Source organism: Arvicola amphibius, chromosome 4, assembly GCF_903992535.2.
Source record: "Arvicola amphibius chromosome 4, mArvAmp1.2, whole genome shotgun sequence".
Taxonomy (NCBI): Eukaryota; Metazoa; Chordata; class Mammalia; order Rodentia; family Cricetidae; genus Arvicola; species Arvicola amphibius.
The window spans coordinates 42,911,275-42,923,365 of record NC_052050.1 but is presented as its reverse complement, the minus strand read 5'-3'; the positions used below and the strand labels follow the sequence as shown (position 1 = coordinate 42,923,365).

Below are 12,091 nucleotides of genomic sequence, written 5' to 3'. Positions count from 1 at the left end.
GACCTGTGTGGGTCCAGGCTCAAGAGTGGAGTCACAGGGCAGGAGGAGGTGGGGCATAGGACACAGCACAGAAGGGCAAAGTGGGACTTAAGAGGGTGGGGAGGTCAGTGGGTGAGCTGGGGGTCGGGCGGGGTACATACTGTGGTGTGCTGGGGGTCAGACAGGGTACATACTGTGGTGTCCGGAATCTGGTTGGAAACGCTGTCTCTCGGGTGCCTTTATCCCTCCTGGCCCCATACTGCACACAGTAGGTGTTTGATGGGTGTTTCTGATAATATCACAGTGTGGTGACCTGTGGGTGACCAGGTTAAAAAGGTAGAATGCTAGAAAGACTGTTTTAGGTGGTGCACCACAGAGGGTGGGATTGTCAACTGTCAGTCATGTTTTCAGGCTGTTAAGTCACCAACGCACCCCTGGACCCAGTGGGGTTCTGTGTAAGAGACACCCCCAATGCCTTGCAGGATGATTGCAGAGGTACGAATGGGCCTAGGTTGCAGAGCCAGGCGGGATGGGAAGTTACAATAACACAAACAACAGCCAACTCCCAGCCCTGGCTACTCCTGCAGAGCTACCAGAGTGAGCAAGAGGCAGGAAGATGGCAGACAAAGAGTTTCAGATGTGCAGGACAATACCCCAATTCTAGTTTCCCAGAAGGAAGCCTCTCCCATGGCCTAGGGCTCTGGAGGAGCCACCACAACCGCCAGGCTGGGCTCTCTTCCCCCAAGAACAACATTTCCCAAGAACAACATTTACAACCTGTAAAATCTGTATCCTAATTCTCCTTCATACCAGCGTAGGCTCGGAGCAGTGGGGTCAATTGTCTAGGGTCACACAACACATGAATGAGTGAAGTCAGGTTCATTTTCCGATATCACCCAATGCCCTTGGTTCAGTTGTCTCGATTGCTCCAGACTACTTTGATGGAGCTGGGATAGAACTCATTATTTCCAAATTAGTCAGCTTCAGCTACTGCTTTTGGTTTCTCCCAATAACCCTCTTCCACGCTATGGACTTTGGGGGCCTTGGCTGATCTACTTCCTTCTCCTCTTATTCCTCCTCCTCTTCTTTTGGTGTGTGTACGCATGTTGGGTGCAGGGAGGTTATGCATGCATGTGTGTGTAGACATGTGAATGTGTGTATAGACTCACATGTGACCAGAGAGCAACCTAAGATGTCACTCCTTAGTACCCGTCCAACCTTGATTTCAGAGACAGGCTCTCTTTCTGGTCTGGAGCTCATGACTAGGTTAGTCTGACTGGCCAGTAAGTCTGCAAGATCCTTCTGTCTCTACTCCAGCCGTGGGGTTACAGGTGTGAAACCCAGGTTACTATTATTATTTAAAGGGGTGCCTGGGTTGAACTCAGGTCCTCATAGTTGTGTGGCAAGCACTTTAGTGACCAAACCATCTCCCCAGCCTTACTGTTGCTGTTCTTTTAAAGACAGATTTATTTTAGGTTTATTTATTTCAGGCATAAGAGTGTTTTGTTGCATGTGTGTCTACGCACCACGTTCATGCCTGGTCTTCTGAAGGGAATTATCAGGCTTCCTGGAACTGGAGTTATGGATGGTTTTGAACCTTAGAACTCTGCAAGAGCAGCCAGTGCTTTTACCTACTGGGCCATCTCTCCTCCCCCCTTCTCTGATGCTCTTTTGAGGCTCAGTCCTGAAAATGATTGAATCAGAAGCATGCAGGCACCTCGACCCCATGATTAATTTATCTCAAAGTCAGTGTCCCGAGAGTATTGGGAAGTCTTCAGCTGTTACACACAACACAAGAACTTGCTCCTTGCTTAGTAACCAAGCCAGGGCCCTACTCTGCAAGGCCCGCCACCATGTCTTTCTTCAGTTAATGCTCTGTATGACTCCTGGTGGGCTTTGGGGAATACAAGTAGGAGACCAGCCCTCTTCAGTCTTTGCTGGGGACCTTTCCTGGGGGCCCTGTGTCCTATCTTAGGGGAAAGTCAGAATCAGAAGGCACCTGCCTTGTGCTTTGCCCAGTGACCTTCCTGGAGAGGACCGTCAGAGACAGCTGAAAGTCTCAGCTGATGGGACCAGGGACCTTCCTGGAGAGGGCCATCAGAGACAGCTGAAAGTCTCAGTGGATTGGACCAGTGACCTTCCTGGAGAGGGCCGTCAGAGACAACTGAAAGTCTCAGCTGATGAGACATGTGCACAGATTGCATGAGTCAGCTTACCCTTAAATAGCTGATAAGCTGGACGTAGATCTGGGCTAGGGGGGCAAAGGTGACTCTTGGCAAGTTCATACCTGGACAGGTGAAGGGAGGGCATTCAGAGGCCCCAGTGCAACCCCAAGAATGACAGGGAAGGCAGATATGCCAGCATCTGGGATGATTTGTCGGACATGGAACTGTGCAGCCCAGAGCAGAGGTGGCCCGATGAAGATGCCACGTCTTGAAAGAATAGGGCAAGGATGCTCTCAAGGGCCAAGAATGGACCATGGATCCGGGAGGTTGGGCAGGTGCGTGAGGCTATTGTCAAGAAAGCCAGTTCCTCACCAAAAGAAGCATCTTTCCCACAGACCAGCTTGCCCTGAGATGGTAGGGAGAGGAGAGAAGAGTGGGGGTCCAGCTTATAGCTCTGAGAATCCTTAACCATCTTCACATCTTCTACTGCCTCTCCCACTGGGTCCACTCAACACACACACACACACACACACACACACACACACACACACACACACACACACTATAAATATAAATATTTATACCCACCCCTATCCCACATCTGACAAAGTGCTCGGAAGTTGATTAAATAGCCCTATGGGACCCATTGCTGGCTTTCCCCCTTGGCTTGGTCCTCCTCATTCCTGCCTCTCCCTCCATAAACCAGATTCTGTTTTCAGATGCCTAGCTGGCTCTGTGTTTTCAGGTCTCCAGGAAGTTCCCATGCTCTGTGTCGTTTAGGCGCCTTGTCCCTGTCTCCTCCTCCCTACCTTACTGGCTCGGTCTTGTTGATCTTTCAAGTCTCAGATGAGGACTGAACTTGCTTTGTGTACTGTCAGCCCAGGTAGGTGAGGCCCCCTGCCCAGTGCTCCAGGTCAGCTCTCTCAAGGTAGGTGTCACACCGCACCCCACATTCTCTGGAGTGCTGTGGGGGTCCTCTGCCAGGCCATGCTTCATCAGAAGTCGGTTCCCAACAGATGGGTGTTGATTGAATGTATGGGTAGATGATAGCTGGATAAAGTAGCATTCCCATGAGATAATCCCTAAGGTTGGAGCTGGAGAACTCAGCCTTCTTTCTGGCACATACTGGAGCTTGGGTAGGGGATGTGGGAATCATTGGTCACACAACAGAGAGAAAAGAAGTGAATGGCTTTTTTGCCTCTGTCAAGATCCCCATGGAGCGTGAGGAATTAGTTTCTGAAAGCAAGACAGTGACGCTGGGTTCATTCCTCAGAGACCTGAGGCTCATCTACCTGCACCCAGCCCGAGAACCACCTCCCGCATCACAAGGAAGCCAGCCCCAAGTTGTCATCTTTCGGTGTGTTTGTGTAGAGGCCAGAGGTAGAGACCAGGTCTTGTCCTCAGTTACTCTCCTCATTATTTTTTGAGACAGGGTCTCTCACTGAACCTGGAACTCACTGATTTGGTTAAACTAGGTGGTCAGCAAATCCCAGGGATCCTCCTGTCTCTGCCTCCCCAGCGCTTGGAGAACAACGTGCGTCTCCACATTTAGCTTTCCGTGTGGGTACCGGGGTGCTGAACCCAGTCCTCATGCTTGGACAGTAAGCATTTCTCTCTCTGAGCCGTCTCCTCAGATGCTGCTTCTCATTTAAGCCTCAACGCCAGCTCTTTTTTCTTTTGGAGGCAGAGTTTTGGGGATCCAGCTCAGGGCCTTCCACACTCTAGGCGACTCTCTGCCTCTCGTCGACATCCTCTCCTGTGTTCACTTCTTTGTTTTGTTTGAGTTTGAGATCTGGTCTCGTCGGTTCTCGTTACGTTGCTCAGGCTTGTCTAGCCTAGGTAGGGCTGAACTTCTGATCCTCCTGCCTCTGCCTCCTGAAGATCCGGGAGTCCTGTACTACCAGGTCTGCCATGCCAGGCTGGTTTTGACACTCTGATAAAATAATCATAGTATAAGCTATTATCTTAGGCACTTTTTCTGCCAACAGGGCAGAGGTGTTCATTGCTCACACAGTTGCACAACTGACTTCAGAACCCTTCCATTTTGCAAACACGACACTCTACACTTATTAACCAACTCCCACCCCTTCTTCCCCCACTTCCTGGCAATTGCCATTCTGCTTTTGGTTTCTGTGAGTTTGACGGCTCTGGATACTTCCTAGAAAGGCAATCATACAGGGGCTGTCTTTACCTGAGAAGCTTATTGCCCTCAGCATGACGACTCCAGGTCCATCTATAATGCATTAGGTCTCAGAATGCCTTCCCTCAGAAGGTCAAATGATGCCCATTGTAGATTTGCACCGTATCTACAGTCCGCCTATCTGCCAATGAGTCTTCAGCTGTTTTCACCTCCGGGCTATTGTGAGCAGTGCGACGACCCCAGTGAGTATGCAGACGTCTCCAAGAGTGTGTTTTCAACATGTCAGGCTGTGTGCTGACAGGATTTAAATGCAAGGTGTCCTCTGCAGACTCTCGGGTATTTGAACACCTGGTCTCCTGCGGGTGGCACTGTTTCGAGAGGTTTGTAGGACCTTTTAGACATGGGATCCAGCTGGCAGATGTAAGGGTGTAGGGGTGAGGCCAGAGGGTTTATCATGCTAGAGATTGATAGGCCTTGTACATGCTGTCACACACTGAAAAACAGCAACACCCCAGCCTTTTTATTTTTTTGAGACAGAGTCTCAGTAAGTTGCCCAGACTGGATTTGAATTTACTCCGGACCTCAGGCAGGTCACCTTCTATATGTACTGTCTGTTCCTGATCAGTCACCAAGATAAGACTAAGGTGTCTTGTGCTCCTGTCGCCACAGAATCACCTGCCGCCGTGCCCTCACCATCATGGTGAACTGTATCCCCTCAATCCGTGAGCCAAAATAAGTCCTTCATCTCTATCTGTCCCTTGCTGGGTGATTAGTAACAATACTGAGAAAGATAACTGATAGAAAAAATCAGTGCCGAGAATGGGGTTGATGATGTGAGAAACCCTGCTTTGTGGATTGTCAGCCTTGGGAGGAATGAGGAAGAGCCTGGAGAAGTCTGGGATTCTGGAGGGAGAGTGTTAGTGGGCGTTTCTGGTAGGAGTTTAGAGGACCAGGATGCCGACAGCATGTAGACAGTGAAGAATCCGCTCACAGGGTTTTAGAAGGGTAACGACAAGGACCCAGACCAGCAAAGAATCTGTCTACATTCTGCTCATATCCTAAAAATCTGAGTGAGGTTAAATCCAAAAGTACCAGACTCAATTGTCTAGCAGAAGAAATTTCAAGATGATACAGCATTCAGACTGGGGAATACTTATTACTCACTGTGTTTAGAGAGATTTACAGAGAGAGAGAGAGAGAGAGAGAGAGAGAGAGAGAGAGAGAGAGAGAGAGAGAGGGAGGGAGGGAGGGAGGGAGGGAGGGAGGGAGGGAGGGAGGGAGGGATGGATGGAGGGAGGGAGGGAGGGAGAGAGAGAGAAATGAAACAGCACTCAGCAGGCAGAAGCAGGTGGATCTCTGAGTTTGAGGTCAGCCTGGTCTAGTCTACAAAGTGAGTTCCAGGTGGATAAAAGGCTACATAGTTAAGACCCTGTCTTCAAAAAGAAAAGAAAAGAAACAAAACAAAAAGAAACAGAAAGGTGTGAAAAGGGTGCAGTTTGGTAAAGAAAGGAGCAGGAACCTGGTTAGCCTGCTTAATGCTGTAGACAGGTGATGGGGCTCTACAACCTTACAGGAAAACGACCCAAATGGGCAAGGTGAAGGGCGGGACTAGAGTCTGCTCACAAAGACTTCCGGAGTTTGGCCTCAGGGCTTGTTTCTCTTACACATTTAGGTCCTGTAGAACTTTGGGAAAGGGATTCCATGTGACAGTTATCACGGCAAAGCTGTAGGCATCACAGCCTAGAAACTCTCTAGCAAAGTGGCCCAGCTCCTTCACAGAAAGAGTGAGTTCTATTGGCTGAGGATAAGGGCCTATGCAGGAAGATTTGTGGTAAGATTCTACTGATGGAGGATACAAAGTGCTTGGGACCACTTTCATAAGATGAGTTTCTGTTCACCGAAAGACTAAGCTCAGGATATTGGGGATTCAGGAAGGCTGGCTCCAGAGAAGAGCAAAAAGATCACCAGGTTGCCAGACAACGTCCACTCTAGCTTCTGGGGGGCCAGGCATCAGTCGTCCCCCCCCTTTTTTAAGAATATGGGCCCAGCTGTTTAACAAGCCCGATTCCTCCAGTGTTTTCTTTAAGCTGTTCCTCCTACAGACAGGGAATGTGAACAGGGGCTAGAATGTTGAGAAGATTAGTGCCCTTAAAGAGAAACCGTGTAGTCGATCCTGGGGTAATAGGAAATTGAAAGCTCCTGGGTGTAACTCATTTGAAATAAAAGCATGTCGTTTGTCTTTTGATTTTGTAGGGGCTCACAGTCAAGAGACTGTCTGGAGTCTTAGAGGAGACTTTCAACTTTAGACTTTGGAACGGTGTGGGGACCGTGAGACTATGGGGACTTTTGAAAATGGGACTGGATGCATTTCGCATAATGGGATGGCCACGAGCCTGTGGGGCCAGCAGCAGAATGCTGTTGTTTGAATGTGAGATGCCGCTACAGGCTCATGCGCTTGAATGTTTCATCTTTAGCCCAGAGGACTGTTTGGGGAGATTGGGCAGCCTTTTGGATATGTCTAGCTGCTAGACATAGAAGTTTGTGTGACTAGAGGGTTAGAACAGTCAGAGTGCTGGGTTTCTGTTCCCTTGAGTGTGAGCAGGCTGCTTCAGCCACTAGCAGCTCCATAGCAGCTCCATGTCTTTCTCATCATAATGGACTGAGCCTTCTTCCCTTAAGTCTCTCCTTATCAAGTATTTGGCACAGCAATGAGGAAATAACTAATACATACACACAGTATTACGGTTGGATATCACAGGAATTTTATTTCTATGTTTTGTTTTGTTGTTGAGAGTCTTCCTATGTAGCCCTGGCTGTCCTAGAACTCACTATGTAGTTCAGGCTGGCTGAAACTCACAGCAATCCTCCTGCCTCAGTCTCCTAAATGCTGAAATTACAAGCATCACCACACCCAGTTCTCATTTTTACATTTATTTAATTTATTTTTGTTTTAAGACAAGGTCTGCTTCTGTAGCCTCGGTTGGCCTCGAACTCACTATGTAGTTCAGGCTGGCTTTGAACTCATAGAGATCTGCTTGCCTCTGTCCACTATGTTCTATGAATAAAGGCATGTGCCAGCATCCCAGATATTTATTTACCTGACACAGGATCTCACTGTATCCATGACTGTCTTAGAGTTCACTCTGCAGACCAGGCTGGCCTCAAACTCGCAGAGATCCTCCTGCCTCTGCCGCCCTATGCTGGGATTAAAGGTGTGTCTAGCACACCCAGCTGTTTACTTTTAGGGGATGTACAGTGCTGTTTTTTTTTTACAGTGGTTGTGACCTCTTACACTCCCTTTAGCAGCACAGAAGGGTTCCAAACCTCCACGTTCTCACCAACACAGCATCCTCATTATTTGATTTTAAAATATTTTTGTTAGATTTAGATTTAAAAAATTTTATTTATGTATGTGTGAGTGTGTGTCACTTGTGTGTTAGGTGCCCATAGGGTCAGAAGAGGGTTTCTGATTCCCTGGAGCTGGAGTTACAGGCAGTTCTGAACGACTTGACTTGGGTCCTCTGGAAAAGCAGCAAGTCCTCTTAACCTGTCCAGGCCGCCATTTAACTTTTTTTTTTTTAAGATTCTTATTTATTTATTTATTATGTATACAGAGTTCTGTCTGCACGTTTTGCCTGCACACCAGAAGAGGGCACCAGATCTCATTGTAGATGGTTGTGAGCCACCATGTGTTTGCTGGGAATTGAACTGAGGACCTCTGGAAGAGCAGTCAATGCTCTTAACCACCAAGCCATCTCTCCAGCCTTTGACTCTTTTTTTTTTTTTTTTTAAAAAAGGATCCATGCTGGGCGGTGGTGGCGCACGCCTTTAATCCCAGCACTCGGGAGGCAGAGGCAGGCGGATCTCTGTGAGTTCGAGACCAGCCTGGTCTACAAGAGCTAGCTCCAGGACAGGCTCTAAAGCCGCAGAGAAACCCTGTCTCGAAAAAAAAAAATAAAAATAAAAATAAAAAAAGGATCCATCCTAATCTGTATGGAGAAATATTTCATTGTGATTCTTTGGATTTCTCTAATTAGTAGCAATGTTGAGCAATCTTCCATATATCCGTGCAGACATTTTGTTTATCTTCCTTGGAGAAATGTTGCTGAAGTCCATAGAGACTTCTGTTGTTAGTGTTGAACTGTAGTTCTTCACTTAGTTTAGGTATTGACCTCTTCTCAGATATACAGACTCAAGACTTTCCCTCTCTTTTCCTTCCTTTGACAGGTTCTTACTGTAGAGGCCAGGTTAGCCCCAACTCTCAGTCCTCCTGCCTTGGCCTTCTGAGTGTGGGGATCACAGGTGTGCATGGGCACATCCCGTGTTTCCTCCCCTTCTGAGTGTCTGGATTACAGGTGTATATGGGCACATCCCACATTTCCTCCCCTTCTGAGTGTCGGGATCACAGGCGTGCATGAGCACATCCCACGTTTCCTTCACTTCTGCAGGGGGTTTCTCCCTCTGTTCATTTCCTTGGGTGCACCTGCCCAGCTCTTTCGAGACCTGTTTTAGCATTTCAACTTGCCTTTGAGGCTGATCTTTGCCTAATTTCACCCAGCTTGCTACAATGAAAAGGCCATGGAGCCAGACGGACTTACACGACCGATGCCAACTTTCCGTCTCTGGGTCTGAACCTGACTCCATCCCTGAATTACATGCTTCCACACAGGCCCTCACTCCGTTCCTCATTCGTCCGGCACTCATGGCCGAGGGAATAGCAGAGCTTCAGGATCGAGCGGGCTTGTCCGAGTAAGCCTAGCACACATGACTCTGGTCATGTCAGTCTTCCGGGTTTCCACTCTGTCTCTGAAAAGCAGTGTCAGAGGCAAGATTGGAGGACTGGGTCTGCCACTCAAAGAAGAGCACTTGCCTACCACACCCGAGGTATGCTGTTAGAGGAACTAGCCATGCAATGGAGAGGGTCTGCCAGGCTGTTTGCTTCTCAGGCCAGCACTGGGTGGATGCAGGCTTCTCCAGGGACACAAACACATGCTAAGCTGGCAAGTTGGTGCATATCTATGATCCCAGGGCTCAGAAAGCTGAGGCAGGAGGATTGTGGGTTTGCAGGCAGCTTGAGCTATACACTGAGAACCTCCCTTAAAGGGAAATACAAAACAAAACAAAGCAAAAACTCTTGATGTTTCCTGGGAATTCAATTATTTCCCTATGAGGTCATCGGCAAGGTAAGCAGAATCCTGTCTGCTTTTCCCTGGTGGCAACGGCGAGGAAGCTTTTAATTTATAAGTTCTGACCTTTAAGTTTTATGAAGAGCAGAGGGATTTGATTGCCCTGGGTGGAGGAGAAGATAAGGTAAGCGCTGCACTCTGTAAGGACAGGGCCTGGAAAGCTGCCAAGACGGGGAGTGGCCTTCCCCGGACCCCATGTCCTGTGAGGAGCCTCTGGTCTTCCAGGCCAGAGGCTGGTCTTTGCAGGCCAGGACAAGATTCCAAGCACTTAAGCTGGGATGGGGAGCCTGGGGCTGACCCAGTCACTTCTGACCCTGGCTCTGTGGTATCTCAGAAGCCTCGTTTGTAATACAAACATGAGAAAAATACTAAGGAAGGTGTGCTGCCGACGTGAGAAGATGCAAGAGCATCCTGCTTACAGGAGCTTCCGAGGCAGCGAAGGCCCCATCTTCCTCCCTCCAGCTCCCTCTAATCTCAAACCTCCATTTACATAGGTGTGACAGGTGTGCCCCTCCAGGCCCAGCCTCCCTCAGGCCCCCATGCTCATCACCACTGCCTTGAACAGGCCTGGGCTTCTAGAGGGTTCCACCCACCTGCTTTCCACCATGAAAGCTCTCCCTTCCCCCAGAAGTGCACCCTTGGCTGCCAGCCTTGTCTGACGCTCTGGCTCATCTCGACCCAAGTGTTTAGGACATACAGGCTGCTCTGGTCTCTGGCACAACCTGTCCTTTTGGTGGTTTCATCTGTCCCTGGCATGCCCCCAATGGGACTGTGAGAGCCTGGGGAAGAAGCGGAGCTCAGACTCACCTCCCTGCTTGAGGTTCAGTGTGTGCTGTAGCTCGGGGCTCTTGGAAGCCGAGTCTGAAGAATGTGGGTGCCAAGCGACAGACACTGCATGGCTGGCAGACAAACATGCTGGACCCCCTCATCCACCACCCTATAAGCAACCCCTCCCCACACACACATAGTGATCTACTTCCTTCAACAATTTGTCAAAATCGGGCAAGCGATGCAAGGCGGTGGTAGAGTGCCTACCTACGATGCGTGGAGCACTGGGTTCAATCCTAAGAAACTACAATAGTATGGTTAAAGAAAAAGGGTATGGTGGCTCGTGGCTGGTAGTTCTAGTACTTGAGAGAATGAGGCAAGGAGATCCTTGTGAGTTCAAGGGACAGCCTGGTCTACATAAAAATACAAAAATAAAAAAGAAAAGAATGAATGAAGGTCAAGTGTATTATCCTATTAAATTTGCAGAGCATATAGGTGCCTAGGGTAGGGGGCCTTCTTTCTTCTTGGGTCCGTCTCTAGTCTTGAAACCCTTAACACGCTATGCTGTGCCCTTAAAGGAGATGCTCTGAGAATTCTAGAATCCTGCCGCTGGACGGCGCTAGAGAGCATTGTCTGCCAGGACTCAGAGAATGAAGTCTCAAGCCTGCACATAATGGACTCGCGGCTCTCTTTTCTCTATTTCACAACTCTCGTAGATCCCTGCGGATCTTCCTTCTCCCAGCTTCCCCAGCGCCACTGACCCTTCCTGCCCAGCCCCTCTCCACACCACAATTTCATTGTTGCCACAGAACAGAGAGGCAAACATGAGTGGTCCCCAGCCTCATGTTAAGCAAGTGACCTCGTGGAGACTTGACCCTTTCAGCTCCTCACTCTCCACCATACCTACAGCCTCTCCTGGGCAATGCCAAAGCCAGAAGGTAGCCGGGAGACCCAGTTCCCACTCCTGGCTGGGAGTGGAAAGTGGAAAAGGCCCTTTGGAGATGGTGGGTGGCACCAATGATGGCAAAAGGCCGGAACAGTGGCCTTCTGGCAGAATACGACCTTGCTTTACACAGCTCGTAAATAAGACCTAAATCTCCTAGGAATGCTGTAGGACAGCTCTCCGCTCAGCTAAATTGGGACCCAGGCCGGAAGCACCAGGGAGACTTCCGTGCCCAGCGGGTTCCGCACCCCAGCCAGGCACTGGATCGCGCCCCTGCTGGACGTCTCAGGCAATGCAAGCCAACTACACGCTTTAAGAGGGTGTCTCAGCACCCTTGGCTTCCAGCTTCAGATAGGATAATGATAATGACGTATATAAAAACATTTTTTTTTTTACTCCTGAAACACCATTTTATGAACACCAAGGCGCTATTGAAATGCCTTTAAGGGGGATGGAGAGATGGCTCAGTGATTAACAACATTTTTGCTCTGCCAGAGGGCCCAAGTTTGGTTGCCAGCATCCACATCTGATGACTCACCCCTGCCTGTAACTCCAGCACTAGGGAATCAATTGCCTCTGACCTCCACGGCACTTGCACACGTATACACATCCACCCTAACCTCCAAAGCCACACATGCGTGCAGATAATTTAAATAACAAAAATAATCCACATAATCCTTCATAAGAACAATTATTGCCACTTTTTTGTTTGTAAAACAAAGTCTCACTCTGGCTGGCGTCAAACTCAGGAGAACCGCCTATCTCTGCCTCCCTAGTGCTGGGATTAAAAGTTGTACCACCCTGCCTGGCTAAAATTTCTTTTTATTTATTCCTTTCCTTTCTTTTTCCTTTTCTTTCCTCCTTATCTTTCCTATTTCCTTCCCTTTCTTTTCTTGTGAAATGCTAGGCA

General features: G+C 48.9%; 1 protein-coding gene across 2 annotated transcripts in view; it reads left to right on the top strand.

The window, feature by feature from the left end:
- The first annotated feature begins 4,260 nt into the window (after nt 1-4,260).
- Slc46a1 (solute carrier family 46 member 1) overlaps nt 4,261-12,091 on the top strand; it is a 35,150-nt gene continuing 27,319 nt past the window's right edge. For both annotated transcript variants that reach the window (XM_038324657.1, XM_038324656.1), the window contains exon 1: nt 4,261-4,526. The gene's annotated coding sequence lies outside the window, so the exon portion shown is untranslated. The remainder of the gene's footprint in view (nt 4,527-12,091) is intronic.